We start from the raw sequence: 23,281 nt of genomic DNA on the forward strand, positions 1-23,281 counted from the left end.
ACAGTGAGGGAGTAAAGTTCTTGAGTAGATGAAAGGGAAGGAGACAAGGGAATGAAGGGAGTCGGAAGTTGGCCCTGAGATTGGAACAGGAAAGTTCTTTATTTTAAAAGAAGGAAAGGCAATGAATGCTGGAACAGAATTGTGTGGGTAATCAAAGATAGCTATCTGATTTTCAAAGCGGTGGGCAGAGAAATAGAGGTTGCGCCACAGAGGAAAGAATTAAACAGATGTAGAGATGCAAAGAGGAGTTTGGAAATTCACTGCTGCCCTGGTTCCTAATTCTGGTCTGTTCCTGAGTCCCAGCTGCATCCCAATCCCTGTGTGGCACCCTAGTTTTTTATTCCATGTTCCCTTTGTGGTTAAGCAAGCTATAGGGAATGTCTGTTGCTTGCAACCAAAAAAGTCATAACTAATACAAATAGAAACTGCATTTTCTATTCTGTGGCTCTGATTCTTGGAAATCCAAGTTCTTCACCTCTCTATAATACTCCCAGACTGGGCCCCCATGTTACCCTGTCAAGGGGAGCACATATAATTGTATGTCTAGATTTCCTTCTTTAGAGTGGCTACTTGATGTTATTTCCTATTACTTTTCCAGTACTGATTTACTTTATAGTATGAACATTGAAATCATGTGAGTTAGTGTTGCATACAAGCCAATTCGCTTTAAGTCCTTATTTTATTTCATTTGACTTGCCTCTACTTCTTAGAAGAGCATACTGACCTAATTATAGAAATATGACTAACAGGGGCAATGGCAATCCAGCAGGCCTCTAGTTCTTAGACTGTTCAGTGATCCTAAGAATTTCCTTTCATTTCTAATCACACCAGTGAGATTTTCTTGGCCTTGAATCTGTGAGAACTGGGTACAACTTTGGCCACTGTAATGTCAGCACAATACATTTTTGTAAATCATTAAGGTCCTTGAAATTTTTCCACATGAGAGCAAAGAGGCCCTGTTTAGCATGAACAATGCAAAGTGAATAAATATGGAGCAAGCTTGTGGTACACACACTAAACTAAATTGATTTTTTTTTTTTTTTGGCCACATCCTTAGGGGCAAGAACAATAAAATCAGGTAATGTGACTTCTAGCTGATTTACTAGTGGAAACCTGCTTTTGAGTCAGTTGTTCTGGTGTATCAGCCCTGTTTTGTGTTCCTGGCCAGTTTTCACTGAGAAAGGGCCACTGTTTACTTTTTCCACATGTTTGCATCACTAAAGAACAGTCTCCAATTCAACAATCTGGCATGCCTTAAAAAGCATTGCTTTGGAGCTAGAATGCTGGTGACAAAGGAAATCTCAACTCCTATCTGGACCCTAAATATGCAGCCATTAGGGTAGTACTGATGACTATTTTGGGCAAGTAATTTGTTATATCTGCCTGGAAAAATGATGGATGTGGAAAGTAAGAGGAAATGAGAGGTCATGTGTAACAAGTTTAAAAAATATGTTTTTTTCCTCTTCTCCCAAGGGTTCTGGGGAAAGATCAGAGGTCTCCTTTTGGAGCTAGGCCATAAGATGGGATTCAACCTAGGGTCTGGGGAGTATACCTGGCCTAACCTTTGACAGAGTGGTTTTTATTCAAGTCCAAATCAACAATCCATATTCTTGACCCATATTGGTCCTATTTCTAATTCTAAGGGCTTCTTCAGTTTCACTGAAACCCTCTATCAGAAGAATGACTATGAGTAAGGAATTGATTTAAAGATAGTAAATGTCAGGTTGAATTAATATGTTTTATTAAGAAAAGTTTATTATTGTACCTAATAAGTGTGTTTTGTCATCTGTATTTTCTGGCTGTGGCCAGAAATTAACCCAAGGCAAGTTGTTCATTCACCATCACCATTATTTGGGCAAATCATCTGAAACATCAGCAATCAGATAGATAGGAGCTTTTTTCCTCCTCCACCACCAAAATGTCAATAACAGTTACAAGTTACAGTGAACACCTTGTGCCACGTCACAGGCATTTATTAGCAAGCAGGTGCAACATCAATTCTGCCTCCTTTCTGTCCCTGCATTCTGACCTTGATCATCCAATGATGGTCCTCCTTGGAAAACTCCTTCTGAGGTAGACTTAATGTTACTCTAAATGGTAGGATATGGACACCACATCCTGAAATATATTTTTTTAAATTATCACACAGACAACATAATAATGACAAATTATAGGCTCTCAATAGATAGTTGTTGAATGAATAAATGGAAAGAAACATACAAATTGGTAGAAGGCATAAAGCAACCCATACAGAATTCCTTAATGATTCTTAAAATGATAAACTCAAAGGCAAATGGAATCTGCCTTCATTCATGGGATTTGGTACAAATAATTCAATTCTATGGTGGACCACATATATTGTCTGCAGTTTCCTCTATTAAGTTAGTATGAAGTACAAAATAGTGAGTGGAAAAAGACAGGATAAATAATGTTGGCTCCGTGACAAGAAATTTAAATATAAATATATACATATACTTATGTGTAATAAGTGTACTTATTAATACTTAGTATGTCATAATATAATAAACTATAACATAATAATATATAATATGTCATGACTATATGTAATATAATAAACTATTATAGGTTATAAAAAGTGTATATATATATATTTTATAGGGTGTATAAGAGTGTATTTTTTTGGGTTGGGTTTAATATTAATTTCATACTTATTAACCAAGGGAAATTGCAGTTGGTTTCCTGAGTTACAAATAAATAAGTGAATAGAGGAAATAAAATGAAAGAATGGACATTTTGGATAACCCAGTGAGTGATTTGGAAGATAAATTTCAGGTATACCTCACAACATGAAGTCACAATACAAAAACAAAGAAATAGGTATCGTAAGTAAAAGATAAGAATGAAGATAACAGGAAGGGAAAAATGAAGGGGGGGAATCGGAGGGAGAGACGAATCATGAGAAACTATGGACTCTGAGAAACAAACTGAAGGTTCTAGAGGGGAGGGTGGTTGGGGGATAGGTTGGCCTAGTGATGGGTATTAAAGAGGGAATGTATTGAATGGAGCACTGGGTGTTATACGCAAACAATGAATCATGGAACACTACATCAAAAACTAATGACGTAATGTATGGTGATTAACATAACATTATAAAATAAAATTTAAAAAATGGAAAATTTCTAAAAGATTTCATGTGGAAATAACTGGAGATTCAGGAAAAGCAAAATGAACAAAAGAAAAAAAATAATCAAATATACAACTTAGGAAGAATTTCCTGAACTGAAGACAGACCTGAAATTTTAGAACAAATGAGCTCACAGACCAGAAATAATTAATGAAAAAGACATGCATTTTTGTGTAGCCTAGTAACATTTTTGATCTCCAGGGAGCAAGAATATATTTTCAGTTTTTAGGTCACTTATGAAACATCTTATTTAATAAGGAAAGAAAATTACGTTTACAAAAGTTTCCCATTCTACTCAAGTAGAAGCTAAAATTCGGGGGCATAGCATCTGTAGTATTTTGACAGACCAAGGCAGCAATCCCCAAATTATTCATATATAAAGACAACAGAAACAAATCATTTTTAAGTATATTATTTGCAGGAGTAACCAAAAGAACATTATGGCATCTTAAGAAGAAGAAAGATAAAAGATTTTCAAATTGAAAAAGATGATTTGTAGAAGAGGCAGTCGTTGTTAGAATGTATAAATAAATACACACGAATAATAACTGAGTGATTATAAATTACAAAACTAATAAGATAACATTATTAGTACTTAAATACAAGAATGGGAGGAAGGAATATTTATAGCCTAATCATTGCCTAGAAATAAAATTCTGATTTAGTTTTGCAATTATTGAGAATGATGGTAAGAAAAGAAAAGAGAATAGACAATTACAGTTTATCTTATAATACCGGTGAAGAAATATTAAATATGACTTAAGACTGTAAAAATTGGTAGAGATGCATCCCAAGTTACTGAAGGAAGGGGTAGAATTTAAAAGTTTCCTCATCAATGACAAAGGACAAAAGAGAAAATATAAAAATATACTTGGATATAATATGAAAAGAATAATTCAGGAAATATTTTCAGCATTAACGAGAATGTGTTGGATTCTACTGTTCTAAGCAATCTCAAATCAGGTTTAAAAAAAACTCACTTAAAAAAACACTTAAAAAAATCTCAGAGAAAGGCAATTAGAAGAATATTGAAACAAATGAAAATTGAAACAGCCAGAGCTTTAAAAAGCAAATATAAATGCAAATATAAAAGGTAGAGAAACATTACACAGCTTAGGACAAAAGCTTTACATGAAACTATGCTGTAGGTAGAAACCATATGGAAGAAATAATAAGAATAAAAAGCAATGAGTTGAACAGCACAGCTTAGAAATATCTCAAGCAAAAGTAAATTTTAAAAAGTTGTATCTCACAAATTGATGATGATAGTAGAAGAATTGCCACAGCCCTCTTGGATATCAATAATTGAATTTGATATTGTCTAGGTAAACCACAGTCAAACCAGAAGAGGACAACCAAGTATGGGAGACAAATGATAGAGATACATAGGACTGATGCAGGATTAATTGATGGATACATGGGTGGATGGACAGACGGATATAGTTACCATCTCAATTTGTTTTGAAAACAACAAGGTCTTCCAATTAACACATGGGTTAAAGATAAAATTACTATTAAAACACTGAAAATTATTTAGAAATGAATATATTACATCATAAAGACTGTATAACATGTCCAAGACAGTTATTAAAATAAAATTTGTCTTCAATGTATTTATAAGCAACAAACAAAATAGAAAATAACTGAACATAAGCATTCTACATACACACACACACACAATGTATGGAAGCAAAAAGCCCTAACATTTTATAAAGGTATAGACAGAAATGGTGATAAACATTTATGTTCCATCTACCATGTATCAACAGAAGTCATTTCATCAGATTAAATAAATGATCTTTGCCAAAATTTGCTTAACAATGTTTTGAAAGATAACCTGAATATCCTGTAATATCACATGATCATGCTAAAGATACACACATACAGTTTTCCAAAGACTTATGAAATAAGGGTAGCATATTTACTTTTTGCTGCATTGTTGCCATATATTTTAATTTTTCTATAATCTAACATAATACTTTATTTAGGCAAAAAAAACTGTTAGAATATCCTACTAATCTTATAATTTCCCCATTTACTGTGGCCAAGGTTTTTAAAGGCAAGATGAATTTTCCTAATTGAATGAATATTTATCTCTGACTGATACGGATTGAGGAAAGACGGGATGAACTCAATGACCATAGGGAGTCCACTGCCCACTGGAGGCCCTACCAGAACTGTGTCTACAAGCCAGTCGAGTTCATTTATAATAATGGACCGCATTCTAGGCAGAGGGTGGAATGTATTCAATCGGGTGAACTTTTAGAGTCATAGCCTAACAAGAAGGTGAGCAACCAGCTTTCAGCGAATTTCCACACATTGTATTAGATTCATAGGAATGCATTATAATGACCTAAATAGTTTTCTCTTTTGCCTATATGCAATATTGGAAGAAAAGAAATGAGATTTTTCCCCTGTTTTAAGGCATTTTCTTTGTCCTTCTTTTTAGGTTATTGCATTTTGTTTGTTTTTTATTTTTGCTTTTCCCCAGGGGTCACCTAATGCTTCCAAGCATCTCTTAGTAAGCACATGAGAGTGGAATGGCTTTTAGCACAGGGAGTAATCTGGGCAATAATCAGTGCCATGCTTTAATTCAAAGCACTTTCCTAATGTTTTTCACCGTAACTTTGTGAAAGTTCCATTTGGGAATGCTTTCTGTGTAAACTGGATGTGCTTTTTCAGTGCCAGGGATGACAACGTTTAAATTAATGCACCCAGCTGTTTCCCACATGCTGGGCTTCCAGAGGGCAGTGTCCAGCTTCCTTCCCCTGCTGAGCCTCCCTTGCATTCTTATTTCCACCCCTCCCCCCACGCCCACAAGGACACACCCTAGGTTGGTCTCAGTGACCTGGGGTAACTGCCACCAAGCAGGTTTTGATAAGAGACAGGACATGTGACGATTCCCATCAAACAAAATTGAATTCCAAATGTCCCATCTTCTCCCCCACACCAAGCATAGCACTCAGCAATTTCACAATTACCTGTTTAGGGAAATAGACCAACAAGCGATAAGCAAAACTTGGAAAAGATGAAGAGAATCCTCATGATCAAATTATCAGATGGGGTCATATTAGTAAACAGCTGGTAGAGGAAGGAATTTTGAAGACAGTTTTGTTTTTTAAACCAACGTCTTACCTTCTTTCTACTTCTTACCACCATGTCTCAAATAGATGAGAGATAGAGAGATAGAGAGAGAGTTGGATAGTGTGTTAGGTTGAAGGAGTGACTGTCTGCCCCCCCCCAATTCATGCCTGAATCTCTAAAACCTGTGAATAGCTTATGGTACATGGCACAAAGGGGTTTTTGCGGATGTCATTTAAGACTACAGATGTTAAAATGGGGAAATTATCCTGGATTATTTTAATAGGCCCAATCTTATCATCTGAGCCCTTAAAAACAGAATTTTCTCTGGCTGGTGATCAGAGAGATGTGGTGAAAGAGGAAGACAGCAGGGGAAGTCAGAGAGCTTCCAATGGAAAAAAAAATTGAACTTCAACCTGCCTTTGCTGCTTCTGAGATGTAGGTGCTCACAAACAGGAACTGGAAAGAGGACTCTAGGAGATATGGTCAGTCTTCATCTGACCAAGAACAAGGAAAGGTGAACCTCAGACCTAAATCTGGCCAACCAACTAAATGAACTTGGAAGTGGATTCTTTCCCACTGCCTCAGATGAGGAACCCACATATCCTGACACCTTGATGTTAGCCTGGAGACTGTTTGCACCTCTACCTAAGGGATAATGATGCAGAAATGTAGTAGCTAACTGACCATTGCCCCCCCTCTCCAAACTGATACCCTTAAATTCTAAACCTAAATCTTAAAATGAGCGAATGTCTTAAACAGATCTCTTAACTTTCTATGTGCTTCCCATCTTCTCTTCACTCATGGAATCCACATTATAGTAATTCTTTGGCTGGAAGGGTGGATACTCAGTTAAAGAAAACATTCAAAAAATTTCTCCTCTCTGACTTTTTCGCTTTTTTTTTTTAAGTGGTACCAAAAAAAATGCAAATAAATAACTTGATAGTGACTTTGAAAATCCTGACACAGCATCATTCCTGCTGAAAGCATCAACTAGAATATCAATATGTGAAATTGTCTACATGCATTTTGACCTCTCCTGTCCTGATTAGATATCTTCCTCTCATGTAGGTAAATCTGGGAACATATAACATGCAAGGAGGATTTCATCAGGGAAATCAAAGTTCTGGAAATGTGCAATGGAAAATAAAACATCTTTGAATTGTTTTATTTAGAGGCTCTGATAACAAAATGTTTCCAGCTACCACACTGATGCTGAGATGAGTGAGCTAAGCTGAGACATTCTAGTCAGAGAGTAAGCCCACCCAGGGGTGTTGTTGGGCTGTGTCTGAGAGTTCACTGTCCCAACATTACATGACCTGAATCAGACTCAATACATGTGCCAAGCTGTCCCTGCAGCTCAGAGCTTATCAGCTGACCACGGCTGGAATTTGTAGGCTGGTGGAAAGCCTACAAAGAGAAAGGGAAGACAGAGCACGCTCTGGACTGTTTTGCAGCTTGGAGGAGGCATGCAGTTGGCACTGGTAAGGGCATGGCACACGCTTTGCTACTGACAATCCAGATCTCGCTTTCTTGCCATAATTCTGCCAAACCGGGCGAAAGAAGTATAAAAAGCTCTACTAAGAATAATTAAGACCATGGAGGACAGATTTTACAAGGAGAGATTAAAGGGATTTTACACGTATGACTTGGTTAGGCAAACATTAAATGAGAACATGAAAAATATCAATAAATATTTGAAGGGTCTAAATTATTGGGAAGGGAGTGGGAAGTTTAAGTAATAAGCAAAACATGATAATATGACACCATACACCCAACAGAAGTTAAGATAAATAAATATAAAAAGCTCAGTCACTCCAAAGTTGCAATTACCACAAAAAGTTATGCAGAGCATTAGTACTTTAGTGTCTTATAAAGGATAAGATATAATCAGACCCTTTTAACTCTTAGTCAGTGTCTCTGAGAGTCCAAACGATGTAAACATAATGCCACTTTTGAGACTCACAGACTCTCTGTGGGTATGCATATGTACCATGGGTAAGCCAGAATGCATTTTGAAGTAACACTGATTCATTGGGTCCATAGACACTCAGAGAACGCTCTCTCAGTATTTCCAGACTAGCTGAAAGCTGACCCCATTGATTGGCATCAACATCTATAGCAAGCTACTGCTGAGAAAGAGATCACGTATCCCTCAAAAGGCTGTGTTTCAATTCTCTGCAGACTGGATGACGAAGCAGATTATTTCCCTCCTTCTCATCCTGCTCCAGTGCAAAGGTCTTCTTCCTTAAGGCAGTGTAGAGGATCTGCTGAGGTAAAACAATTTTTGCCCAAATTTCTAAAATTTCCTCAGTGTATAAGAGGATAGACATAGTAAGACTGGACAACCGAACCCAAGAATGGGTCCCCACCACAAACAAACCAGTTTTTGCCTCTTCCCCCTCCCCCCAAAGAATAAATTCCGTGGGTAATGTCGTAAACCACTAAGGAATGTGGTTGTTGTTTTCTTGGGTAATCTGTTCTCAAGAACTTGCAAAATGGTTCTCAAATTAATGTGCCACACGTAATTTAAAATCCAGGAAAAATTTAGTTGGCTTCCAAGTAAAAATAAGAGACATCAAAGAAATTGACTTTAAGTAATGTGGAAGTTTTTATGGGTGTCCATAAAAATGCTTGACCCTTGGCAACTTTGGTGGTCTTGATTGCTTTGAGTTCCTAACGTGCACGCTTTATGCCTTGAAGTAAATATCTTACTTATGTAACAGTTATCTGTCAAGGGGACTCTGGGCTGCATGGCCAGTACCTAGGAATATTACGTTAAATTTAAAGTGGTGTTAACCCAGTGATGGCACATCCTTCAGTGCACCGCTGTTCTGACCAAGAGAAGAATATTCAATCATTAAAATATGGACAACTCCAAGCAGCGAAAACATGAGTGAGCCATCTAATATAGCACTGATCTTAACACTTAAAAATGGTAAGTGAATTGTTTTAGTCGAGAAAGAAAATTTTGATAAATGGAAAACTGACCTAATAATCTTCCAGGTTACATTTTGATAAAATTGTTCCAAAACCATAAACTTTGTTTGAGGTTTTTTTCCTCTGACTCCCATCTGGAGAGGAAAGAGAGAGACTATTTCAGTGCTTAGCGAGAGGAACCTAAAACACACCTTTTTCAGAGAGGTAAAAGATATTTCCTGTTATAAGGATCTCCAGGGGCACCTGGGTGGCTCAGTCAGTTAAGTGGTTAAGTGCTTAAGCATCTGCCTTCTGCTCATGTCATGATCTCCCAATCCTGGGAAAATAAATAAAATCTAAAAAAAAAAAAAAAATGGATCCTCAGCATAGCATGGATTATTATCTTCCCAGGTTATTTACACATGAAAGAGATGATCTCACACTTCACAAATTAATATCCATATTATTTACAATAACTTTTCCTAAAACTTGACTTTTATCATTAAACTGCCACTGGAAAATGAATATACTGGACTTTATTTATTTAAAAGTGTGACTGAACAAGTCCTTATGACCTGCAATCTTGTGTACTAAATTTACCCAGTATGTATTTTTAATCCCCACTACTTCATTTATATAGCTTATCCTGTCATTATGCCTTGTGTTGTTTAAAAACTACTCCAAGCTCTTTCCAAAAACAGTTAATCTTTTTTTTTTGACACCAGAAATACATAATATTATTGATATGGTCAGAATTTCATTATCATGTCAAAATATTCTTATCCTGAGACAGAAAAGATGGGACACATTTCAAAATCTCCAGTTGCTCTGAAATATGAGCCTTATGATATGATCACTCCATAAAGTTATTAATCTCCTTGAAAGCAGCAACACTTTTTTTATCCCTTCACATTGCACCTGGCTGGGAACGGGCCAATTAATTCATTTAAAAGATCTGAAAATTATGACATAATTCCTGAAATAAACCTTTTTTTGGTACTTTTCAGTTAAGTTTTTAGTTGTATTCCAAAAATATTAAACTGAAAAAAAAAAAGGTGCTCTACTAAAATATTTTTCAAGACCTTCTTCACCGCATTTCCTTCCTGTTACTTGACTTTGATTTTGTCCCTGTGGCTTGTTCTTCTGTATGTGTTTTGTCTTTCACAGCATAAATACCCCTCACCCATCTTAAATGTCCCATTCTCTACTGCTTTTAGAGAATTCTGAATATGTATTTAGACATGTGAGTTGTCACAATCACCATAGATTAATACCCAAGAAACACATAACCAAGTTATAGCTCTTTAAATAAAAATTAAAATTCTAATATTAGAACGCATTTCCTTCATATAATAAAATTTCTGGAAAAAAGAAAAATTTGAGTACATCATTATTCCAAATGTTTACTATTTTCCAAAGCTTGTTTTTAGAAGACATGCCAAAGTTGTTTTGGATCAAAGTTTGATAAATGATTGTTGAGGGTTGGATCAGTGTAGAAAAGCTTCAATAATACTGAACCACAGCATGTTTGCTGAACCTAGGCTAGCCACTTAACCAATATAAATATCCTTTGTCTCTTTGGTAAAATAAGGTATGGGACTCCTGACCTGGTTTTGAAATCTATTACTAAAAAAATAAATAGATGCACAGAGTTATTAGAGTAAGCCTCAGTCTTTTTTTTTTTTAAGATTTATTTATTTATTTATTTTGAGAGAGAAAGAGAGAGAGAAAGGAAGAGAGCATGAGTGGGGGAGGGGCAGGGGAGATAGAGAGAACCTTAAGCAGGCTCCCTACTGAACACAGAACCCAATGTTGGACTGGATCCCTCAATTCCTGAGAGTATGACCAGAGCCAAAACCAAGAGTTGGATGCTTAAAGGACTGACAGGTGCCCTAGGCCATAATCTTTAAAGTACTTTCTCTTTGGAAGTTTTAAATTAATTCGATGGGAAAATATAACAAATAGTATCATTACTATCTTTTGATATTAACCATAATAACATAATTATTTAATTATAAAATTTTATGTGTAGAGATTGAATAAAGCTTAACACATTCCTAAAAGTAGGTACATTGATAATTCAAGGAGAAGTCTAATCAAAAATCCTACCTAAGGTAAAGAAAACTTCAAATATGACCATAGTTTATCCACAAATCCTAAAATTATTATATCTTCATTACAATAAAGGTCAATATACTTTAACTTTCCCAAAATTCCTTCTGAAGTGTTTAGAATCACCATACACCCATCTAAAGAAAAACTCTAGCAAAAAATCCATATTAGTGTCTTGGGCCAAGTTCATTAGAAGTAGCCTGTAAGAGGAGGATTTCTGTGCAAGAAATTTATTAAAGAAGTGATCCCAAGGAAGATTGGAAGGGAATAGAGGAAAGAGTACAAGGGAACAAAAGGAGGCCAAGCAAGTGTATGTTTTCAGGTAAATCCCCTATCTTCACCTGATCCTACAGAGGAACTCTGGAGTGTGAAGTATGCCTCAGGTTTGTTCTGAGGCCAGAAAGTGGACTTTTGCCTTCTCAGAGACTAGGCCTTGATTGCCTAAGGATCATTCCAGAGGGGAGTAAATTCCCAGGTACCTCTAATTCACTCTGCCTGTGGGTAGATGTCTCCAGTAGCCCAAGAAGTGTCCTCAGGGGAAGGTTAGGAACATAAACTATTAGGAGCAAAACATACAAAAGGACATCTGGGCGAACATAAGAGGATTCAGAGAATCAGTGTGGAGCATTACTCATGTGTGTTAAAATAGTAACTTGCAATTAGTACTAGATTTATTATTGTTACCAGATATGCTAAATAACCCAAAACTCGTTAAATAAATTAAATAAAAATGTACATCTTCAAGCAAATACAATACAAGTATTGAAATGATAATGGGAAATTTTGTATTGACATGGAAATATCTTCGTGATGTAGTATGTATGAAAACGCAAGTTACAGAACAATATGTGTAGTAAGTACAATCACATGAAATCTTAATTTAAGGACCTGGCAGGAGAAATAGGAAAATATTGTCAAGGGTGGGATGACTTGTGCTTCTCATGATTTTATTATTTTATTTTGGGCTTTTTGTATATAAGATGTATTAGTGTTGCAATATTTTTTATAATTTGATTTTGAAATCCAACAATTTATATCATGATTTATAAAGAGATGAGATGGACATGATTTCCACAGGAAAGTAAATCTTTAAAGGCAGACAACACAGAAGGAGGTACTCTAAGCATGGTGAATTCTAGGAAGTTGTGACATAAAATATGTTTCCAAAGCATCGTTAGTAAATACATTGGTGTTAAGCAGATACAATAAAGGTCATTAGCTTGATCGATCAGTTAAAAGCCTACAGACTGAATAGGAATCCTTTCCCTATGGGAAAGGCCCCAGTTCCATGGATGGGGTTTATCAAGTCCCTAGTGGGACAATGGTGCCATTACTTCTGTTCAAGAATTTATGACACTGTTTCAGTCTTAAAGAGGGATCAACGTTCTTAGAAAATACCAGTTGATAGTTTGGAGAAGGGTCTGATTACAGACCCAGGGCTACAAAAGAAGTGAAAACATAGTGGAGAGAACTGTTACTCTGGAGGCACTAGGGTGACATCTAAAGGCATCAGGCCTTTTGGCATGAATTAGACTTGGAATAATACTGCCACGTTTACTACAATTGCTGAGACAAATGAATCCAAGTTTTCCAAGTTGAATTAATGTGATAGGTTAGGCCTGCTTCCATTATGAGTAATTGAGAATTCAATGCAAATCACCTTAAAAAAGAAATGAAAACAAAAACAAAAGGTAGAATTTATCAGGAGAACTGGAACAAGGAAGACAATGAAGGCTTTCAAGGTTCAGTTTCAATCTATGTGTTGGTTCTGTGCTGGGCATCTTTTCTGTTTGCTCTATGTTCCTGCAGGCTTTTTACTTCTGGTGACAAGATACATGCAAAATAATACAGAAATATACCTTATCCTTTTAACATCCCTTAGCAGAAAGGATAATTTTCTTTCCCCAACAGTTCTATAAAATCTAGCATTTGAGTCTCATTGCATTGTGTTGGGTAACATGTCTTTTCCAGAACTATTATCAAAGGGGTGCAAAATTCTGATGTCAGTGTTAAGATCACATTATCTCAAATGGATGCTCTGTGGAATCTGCTGCATCCAAACCCTGTGGACGAAAGACATGCAGGGATGGTGAGTGCTGGAGGAAAATCAGAACTCTGCATCCATAAGGGTAAATGAAACCGGGTGAGCTCTCCTTTTACAAATATGTTTCCTCTCTCAGAGAAAATTGGAACAGTGAATGGAAGTATGCTAAACTTTCTAGTGAGGAACATCAGAGTCAAGTTGATGAGGCAAAAAAAAAAAAAAAGAAAGAAAAAGAAGAAAAAAGAAAAAGAAAACAGCAGCAATAAGTCATTGTTGACAATAGATTCTGTTATTTATAAATTTTAGAAATGATGTTAACTATTTTGGGACAAGGTCGACAAATATATCTTTTATTATTTTTTTATTTGTTTTCAGTTTCCTAGAGTATGAGTCATCTAGGATGCTTTTAATAATAAATTTAAAGTGAAGTTTCCTTTATCAAACCTAACAATGTTCATTTCAAAGATCTCCATTTAATTTAGGAAGTACTATTTTTGAGTTCCCAGATACTAATTGTAAGGAATAGATGAAACATACCTAGTGCAAGCCCATTTTTAAAGAAATTGGGATTTATAACAATGTTATTTTTATCAACATTATATTTAAAAAATATACACACCTGCTCCTGTAATTTTTTTTATCATGATAATTATACTCTTTAATTCCCATCAGCTGGTACACCTACCCCCCCATACATCTCCCTCTGGTAACCATCAGTTTGTTCTCTATAGTTAAGAGTCTGTTTCTTAATTTGTTTCTCTTTCTTTTGCTCATTTTTTCCTTAAATTCCACATATGAGTGAAATTATATGGTATTTGTCTTTCTCTGACTGACTTATTTCACTTGGCATTATACATTCTTGCTCCATCCATGTTGCTGCAAGCCACAAAAGATCTCAAATAACCAAACCAATCTTGAAAGAGAAAAATAAAACTGGAGATATAGCAATTCCAGACTTCAAGTTACGTTACAAAGCTATAGAAATCAAAACAATATGGTACTGACACAAAAATTGACACAAAGATCAATGGAACAGAATAAAAAGCCCAGAAATAATCCACAATAATTATATGATCAATTAATCAACAAAAGAGGAAAGAATATCCAATGGAAACAAGATAGTCTCTTCAACAAATGGTATTGGGGAAACTGGACAGCTACATGCAAAAGAATGAAACTGGACACTCTCTTACACCATACACAAAACATAAACTCAAAATGGATTAAAGACCTAAATGTGAGACAAGAAACTATAAAAATCCTAGAAGATTAACACAGGCCATAATTTCTCTGGCATTAGCTGTAGCAAAATTTCCCTAGGTATGTCTCCTGAGGCAAGGGAAATAAAAGCAAAAATAAACTACATCAAAATGAAGTGCCTTGCACAGTGAAGGAAACAATCAACAAAACTAAAAGAAAACCTACTGAATGGAAGAAGATATTTTCAAATGATATATCTGATAAAGGGTTACTATCCAAAATATCTGAAGAACTAATACAACTCAATAGCCAAAAACCAAATAATCCAATTAAAATGTGGGCAGAAGACATAAACAGACATTTCTTGAAAGAAGACGTACAGATAGCCAACAGATACATGCAAAAATGCTCAACATCACTCAACATCACTCATCATCAGGGAAATATAAGTCAAAACTACAATGAGAGATCACCTTATTCCTGTCAGAATGGCTAAAGTCAACACAAGAAACCTGCATAATTTTTTAACTTTTTTATTTATTATACTTAGTTACACTAATACATAGTTGGAGACTTAATGTTTAAATTTTAAAATAAATTAGTCATGCAATTTATAACAATTTAGCATATATTAGCATACATATTGAGTTTAAATGTCACTCCACTTTTAACATTGCATTTATTGTCATGACCAAAAACAGGTAATGATTGATGATACTTACCTCTACCTCCAGACCTAGGTAGAGTTCATATTAATAGAAAAGTAGAGTCAGGTAAGTTGATATTTTGCAGCACTGAAAGCAAATGCATATAAAGATTATATAACTGCCCCTCGCCTTCATCTCTAATCTCTTTTTAGTGGGTTACCTATCAACCTTGGCACCTTCACATCAAACTAAGACAAGGGAATGCAGTTGCTCACTGATTAAAGAAAGATACCAGATACCTGATAAAATATAAGGTATTTTACTGTATACAGTGATAAAATGTATATATTTGTACATTAATTAATTGGTTTAAATAGGCCATCCTATTGACCCAGACACTATTTCAATTACGTGGGCAACCAATCTATATAGAGCTAGGTGTAGATCCAGTACTTGCGTTTGATAAAGAAGTTGTATAATGCAATTCCAGTATGTTCTTCCATGAAAATTTTTTAGGTGTTGAAAATTCAATGTAAAGTAAAATGTCTAATATATCTTAAATGACTAGAAATGTAGTATCCAGAAATTCAGAGTGATAAAAATGGATTTTTAAGTAACCTCTACTGACCTATAGGAGTAGGCAGAAACTACTTCTGGGAAGCTCAAAACCTCAACTGAGAAGCACCGATGAGAAAAAAAGGAAAAGCAGATGATAATGTAAGAGGCTTCTAACAACTATACCAATTCAACAATGAAACAATCTGGTTTAGAAGTTAACGGGCTTTCCAAAACAGGAAGGAATGGACAAAGAAATGTGCATTTATTAAACAACTATTGTGCTGGTCTCTATAATCAGAATATTGTATGTATTACCTCATCAAATCCCCACCCACCCATGAAGTGGCTAATATTACCCTCATTTAGATGAGGAAAACAGACTCAGGGGAATGTTCCAGACCCCAGAGCTGGAGAGAAGTACAGCCAAGATGTAATCCCGTCTATTTGACTCCAAAAACTATAACTAGTAGAGATGGGATGAACACCTGTTAAGAACCTCAAAAAGGAGATTATTTCCATGGTTGATGACAAGTAGACTAGATGATTATTTAAAGTCTTTTCGGTGATGGGGTAATTGGGTGATGGATATTAAGGAGGGCACTTGATGTAAAGAGCCCTGGGTGTTATATGCAACTGATGAATCACTAAATTCTAGCCCTGAAACTAATAATACATTATATGTTAACTAAACTCAATTAGGGATGCCTGGGTGGCTCAGTCGGTTAAGCGTCTGCCTTCAGCTCAGGTCATGATCCCAGGGTCCTGGGATCGAGTCCTGCCTCGGGCTCCCTGCTCAGAAGGGAGCCTGCTTCTCCCTCTGCTGCTCTTCCTGCTTGTGCTCTCTCTCACTATGTCAAATAAATAAATAAGATCTTTAAAAAAAATAAACCCAATTAAAAAAATAAAGTCTTTCCAAACTCTAAAATAGTACGACTTTGTTAGGGGCAAAAATTTAATTATAGGCTAACCCACTAACTTTTTCAAAGGCTACTTTTAACCACTCCCCAGGACTGGTTAATAATACCACTGATGTTATATATAGAATATATACCAAACATAATATCACCAGTATTATATATCAAATGTAGTATCACCTGTATTGCAGAATACCTTGTGAGATACATCTATATAAATAGATATAGAGCTAAATCTATAGATCTATTTAAGTGTGTGTGCGTGTGTATATATATGTGTGTGTGTGTGTGTATATATATGTGTGTGTGTGTGTGTATATATGTGTGTGTGTGTGTGTGTATGTGTGTGTGTGTGTATATATATATAATCTCCCCAGGGCACCCTGTCCGACAGGGACCGGAGAGCTAGGATAGAGGTTGGCATTTTTCAAAGGAAATTTTCCTACAACTGGAAAAGTCAGTTGAGCTTTACTTTCCTGGCATCATGGTTTATAGCTTTGACATCTTCCTGTGTAATGACCCCTCAGGTGAAAAGAAAGGTCAGAATCAATAGGCCATTCTTTGTCTGAACGTTGACAAGAGGGCATAATATTCACCCTCACTAATAACGGATACACCACTCAGCCTTCTAATTGTTCCTGGCAAGTCTCCACGCAAACTGCCCATTGCACTGATAGAAAGTTGTTGTTCTGTCTTTTTCAGTCTCCTTTAAAGATGGAAACTTCCCATAGTTAAGCATAAAGGTTTATCATAAACAGTATTTAAAATAATGGACTGTTGCATATGCATGTATAAAATTATTTTTTATTACAAGCCATTGAAATCAAACCATTTTTGGTATTCAGGTTTTGAAATTCAATGAAGTATTTGTGTCAAACGGCTTAATTGAAATTAAAATGTGCTTTCGATAATGTGTTGAGCAGGATTAACTTCCTGACCAGGCATTTGGCTCTAAACCTGAATAATGTGCAGAGGGGCAGTTGAAAGAACAGAGAAAGTGATATGAAGAGAGTTAACTAGAAAGCATGCTAAATGTTTTAGTAATAGTTATATTAATTGTTCAAAATTTTTGAATAGAAACTGATTTCTATTTTTCTTCTTGTACTATCTTCTCAACTTAAGCAACATGTAGTTGGAAGTGTGGAGAAACAAAGAAAAGAATGAAAAAAAGAATCAACAGGGTTATTTTCTCTTTACATTTCACTTGGCGGAAAAGCAGAAAAAAATCAGAGATAGGCAGAGGGAGCTTCAAGCACACCAAAATGGACAAAGAAAGGAGGCCAGGATGACTCATTGAAAAGGGAATGGTACTTACAAACTTTCTCTGCTACTACTCTGACTTGAACACTCCTTACTGCATAATATAGGATCACTTATTTTCTAAATGACCCTACTATATTTATTTCAATTTGTGATATAATCTTTTTTTTCACTGCATTTACAGTGGTTAGAGTCAAAAGACATCTCAGCGTTCTAATACTTTTTCTTGTTTCTCTCTCAAATAAAGATATTAGAAATGGCCGTGTGCGTAGGTCTACGCTTATCTTTCAGACCGGCACATCTCATCCCCCTTTCTCTGTTAAAGGCAAAACCCTCAGCTTCCTTTTGCCAGGGAATAACTCTGCCCTTGGCTAAGTCAGAACATCTGGAGCCTGAGCTCATGGTCCTTGGAAGATAAGCAAAAATAAAATTGTGCTGAATTCCCATTGTCTTCTCTAATAAGCACTTTATAAGAGAATGATAGTCTCCTTGGGAATAGGAAGAATCATTGAAATAATCACATTCAATCCTGGACCAAGTCTGTAATTAGGAAGCAATTGAGAAAGGGGAGCAAGACTGCAAACCTTGTGGGGACCCTGACATTCGTGCATGAACTGCAGGAGTGACAGGAGGAATCAAGGCACAGAGAGACTGAAATTTTGGCACTCAGAAAAATATTTCTTCTGGCAAATTCACAAAGTTTAGTCAAATCACTGAAACAAGTCTATTTGGAGAACATGAAATGCTGGATTATAAAATTTTAACAGACCCATTTTACATGCGAACAAGAAAACATCTGCTTAACAGAAATAGCCACAATGTATCCTGAGGTCTCGAAAACATGGCTATATAAAGTTGGTATTTTTCCATTTAGAAGAAAAAGAGCAAAATCTTGTAGTAACTAGATAATGTAAATGTCTAAGGTAACCTAGTTGACCCAAACCAAATACATTCCACACAGCCCTCTTCTCTTACCATAGCAAGCCAGCCAAGTTTGGGAAGAGAAGCTACCTGATGCAAAATGACAAAGGATATGTGCTCGCTGCCGGTTTTGTCCTCATTTCTACATTTCTTCCTTTCAGATAATCTATTTAGATCACACTGCAATGAACAGTGGTAGACTTTATCCATATGGGTAGATGTCCACTTCTCCTTATGTGGTACTTCCATTGTTTCATGTTCTTTTCAGAAACTGAGAACTAAGTAGAACAGTTGCAAGAACAATACAAAAAATCTCCTTTATTTTTTGACACAGATTTCCCAATTAAGATTTTACCATCTTTCTTATACCACAAATCATTCTGGCTCTCATTCTCTCTTTTGTCTCCTTCTCTCTCTGTCCCATTTCTCTTTCTCTCCCTCTCTCTCTCATTCTCTCTCTCCCCCCCCTGATCAGAACAGACTATGGCACCAGAGTGTTTCCAAAAGAACAAAATCTTAAGAATGAATTTTCCTAATAGGTTCAGAATTTTCTCGATTTGGTTCCCCGATCTGATTAGATTTAAAAGAATTAATGACTTTTAATATGGGAAACAAACAGGGTTGCTGAGGAGAGGTGGGGGGTTAGGGTCACTGGGCGATGGGCATTAAGGAGGGCACTTGATGTAATGAGCATTGGGTCTTATATGCAACTCAAGAATCACTAAACTCTACCTCTGAAATTAATAATACACTATATGTTAATTAACCTAATTTAAATTTTAAAAAACATTAATGATTTTGTTTCCAATGATGAAAAGGGGCTGGTAGTCCATGGCACATAGTAATAAATGTTTACTCAAAATATCATTTCTACATACCTATAATCAAGTACCTATACAAGTCACGACTCTGAGTAACAAAATAATTGCTACATTAGAAAGTTTAGTCAAAATTGGCAGCATAATAGGGTTAGTTGGGATATTAGTTGGCTAGGGCTGTGATTACAAAGCACAAAAACCTGATGCAACAGTAATTAAATCTGCCCTATATTCCCCCAAGAGGTAGAAACTCCCCAGGACATAGAATCGGTGGGTACAAGTTAGAAGGACAACGTTTGAGCCAAAATAATATGAAATATTTTTAACACTCAGAACAATCCAAGCATAGATAAGTTGTCTTGAAACAAAATGCGTTTTCTTATTGAAGGTCACCACATGCTGGCTGAGCTACTTGGGGGGTGGAGGAATGCCCTTCAGTGGAGCACATACAAGCATCAGATTGTAAACCTATGTAATCTCTAAAATCCCTATCACTGACTGTAACTGCTAGTTAGTAGGACAGAGATTTTATATTTTGCATCTAAATTACCTACAACACCTAGAAAACAATCTCTTCAATATATTATAACAGAGTTTACATGTATGATAAACCAGAGTTCATATGATTATTTTACAGTGCTTATAATGTATCAGGAGATGTTGTATAGGTATTGTTTTATCCTTTGTGTATGTATGTACCCAAAACATACCATACATACAAAAATGAAAAAGACTCAATTAAATGTCTCTCAATTATGGTATTTGCTTTTACCGTAAACATTATTGTATGTATTAGTTATCTATTACCAGCATGTTGTTGAGTAACAAACTGCCCCAAACTTAGTGGCTTAAATCAACAACAATTTATTGTTTCATACTTATATATGGATTGGCTAAACAGTGCCTCCACTGTGAACCAGGCTCAGCAGCTATCAAGGGAGGTTGCTCAAGTATCTGTGGTCAGGTGATGAGCTGGCTGAAAACTAGCTGTCTAAGATAGTGGGGACCAGAAAGCTCTGTCCACGTTTCATCCTACAGCAAGCTAGCCTGGGCTTTTTCTTGGGTCTTAGCAGAGTTTCAAGAGACCAACCAGAGATAATGCAAGGCTTCCTGTGGGCTAGGCTTGGAACTGACATGCCAGCACTCCAATTCTAGGATGACTTGCTATGCGCCAAAGCAAGTCACAAGGCCAAAAGAGTAAATAGACTTTACCCATGGGAAAAGAAACAACATTGCCAAGGGCATGTATTCCAAAAGTGTGGAAAATAGGAAAACTTTAGCAATGGATGTATCACACTGTGCAAGTATATGTTTTGGCAGTCCCTATTGTGTATATGGCAAAAACTACATCAGTATTAACTATTATTAAGACAAGAAGCACAAAGGGTTACATTTAGAATGATTTTGTTTGTATTATTTTATTATTAAGAGGGTATGCTTTGGCTATATTTGCAAACTCAGTAGCAGAACTGTATTCATTTTCAATTGCTGTGCAACAAATTACCACAAATTTAGCAGATTAAACAACACATACATTGATTTCATAATTTCTGTAGGCCAGGAAACTGGGCAGGGCTTAGCTGGATCCTCTGCCCAAGGTCTCATGAGACTAAAATTAAGGTGTCGCCTGGGGCTAGGGTTTCATCTGAAGTCTGGGATAGCCTTCCCAACTCATGCTGTGTTGGCAAAGTTTATTTCCTTGAGGCTACAGAACTCATTTTAAGAAGAGCAAGAGAGAGAGTCTCTGGCCTCCAGACCCACTCTTAAACGTTTTTCTTGATTAGGTCACACCTACCCATGCAGGATAATCTTTTGATTACCTCAAACCAACTGATTTGGGACCTTAATTACATGTACAAAACCCCTCCATTTTGGTCATATAACATAACCTAATCATGGTGGTGATATCCATCATACTCGTAGGTCATAATTAAATGGGGGAGATGGAGTATGTATGCCATGCTTCCTCTTACTCTGCCATCTTAGAATTCTACATACCACACAAACCATTCTCAAACACCTTAAAAATATTCATCACATTTTTATTGATAGGATGCTTCTTGCCTAGGGGCGCCTGGGTGGCTCAGTCGTTAAGCGTCTGCCTTCGGCTCAGGTCATGATCCCAGGGTCCTGGGATCGAGCCCCACATCGGGCTCCCTGCTCAGCGGGAAGCCTGCTTCTCCCTCTCTCACTCCCCCTGCTTGTGTTCCCTCTCTCGCTGTGTCTTTCTCTGTCAAATAAATAAAAAAAAAACTTAAAAATAAAAGATGCTTGTCTATATGGTGCAGAACAAAGTCGATGAGGTCTTCCATAAAAATAACCTCTTCACATAGTTTTCTAACATCAATGGGCTCTGTGGTCTGATGGCTACTAAAATTAGTTTATTTGCTCAGTAAAAATCACTAAAACTCTGAGTCTAAACTTGAACCCTCTTCTTCGTATATTTAGATGTCTTGGAGGTTTGCTAAAACTATATCCTTTTCATAACTAATTGAGTAACACAGGGGGAATTAATATATCTAATATATCTATATATTTAGGCCAACACTGCCAAGGATCAGAAAAGAAATCTGTGTATTCAGTGTTTTGAAGGAGACTTCTACATAAAAAAAACATGCCACTCAAAGTGAACAGGGGAATAAGAAACAAAGATGAAATCTATCCAACTGAGCTCTAGTAATCAGGAAGATGTGGGACGGGTCATTTCTCGTGACTTCTAGTTTAAAAGAGAAGGTTCCAAAAGTGTAAGCTCTTGTTTTTTAGTCATAGGTAAAGTCAAAATGAGGTATAAGGAATTCAGGACACATTACCTGGGCCAATAATGTGGAAAAAGGTCTAAGCTGACTGTCATCCATGTGAGAATAAACTCTGGACCACCCCACTGGGGAGGCCAAGATACTCTCACAGAAGTCTATAAACTTTTAAGAAGTTCTGACAGAAGACTCAAAGGTGTTTCTGTAGTTCAGTGTGCGTATATGTATTTGCATATTTATGTGTGTTTGCATATATGTGTATTTGAATGTGCATGTTATGTTTGCATGTTTATGGGTTTGCTTTGTTTTGGTTTTAAGATTTTATTTAAGTAATCTCCACACCCAGTGTGGGGTTCAAACTCATAACCCTGAAATCAAGAGTTGCATGCTCCAGGAGTGCCTGGGTGGCTCAGTGGTTTAAGTGTTTTCCTTTGGCTGAGGTCATGATCCCAGGGTTTGGGATTGAGCTGGCATCAGGCTCCCTGCTCAGCAGAGAGCTTATTTCTCCCTCTTCCTTTGCCCCTCCCTGCCCTGCTCCTGTTCTCTCTCTCAAATAAATAAATAAATAAAATCTTTTTTTAAAAAAGAGTTGCATTCTCTCTACACCGACTGAACCAGCCAGGTGCCCCTGTGTGTGTATGTTTACTTAGATGTTTGTGTTTATTTGTATATCTGTATATGCATGTGTGTGTGTTTATGGGTTTGTGTGTGTGTGTTGTGTATTCATGTGTATTCGTGTTTGCGTTTCTAACCTACAAGTGCAATGCTCCAGTCCTCAGTACTCATTTTTATTTTAAAGCCACACAAAAGTGGCTATCACTGTTATGAGTTTCCTTCCAAGTACTGACACATCAAATGCAACAAAAAATCAGCACAAAGTATTTAAAAAGAGAAGAAAAAAAATATCAG

Source organism: Callorhinus ursinus, unplaced genomic scaffold (assembly GCF_003265705.2).
Source record: "Callorhinus ursinus isolate GAN/ISIS: 27379988/994484 unplaced genomic scaffold, GSC_fseal_2.0 scaffold1, whole genome shotgun sequence".
Lineage (NCBI taxonomy): Eukaryota > Metazoa > Chordata > Mammalia > Carnivora > Otariidae > Callorhinus > Callorhinus ursinus.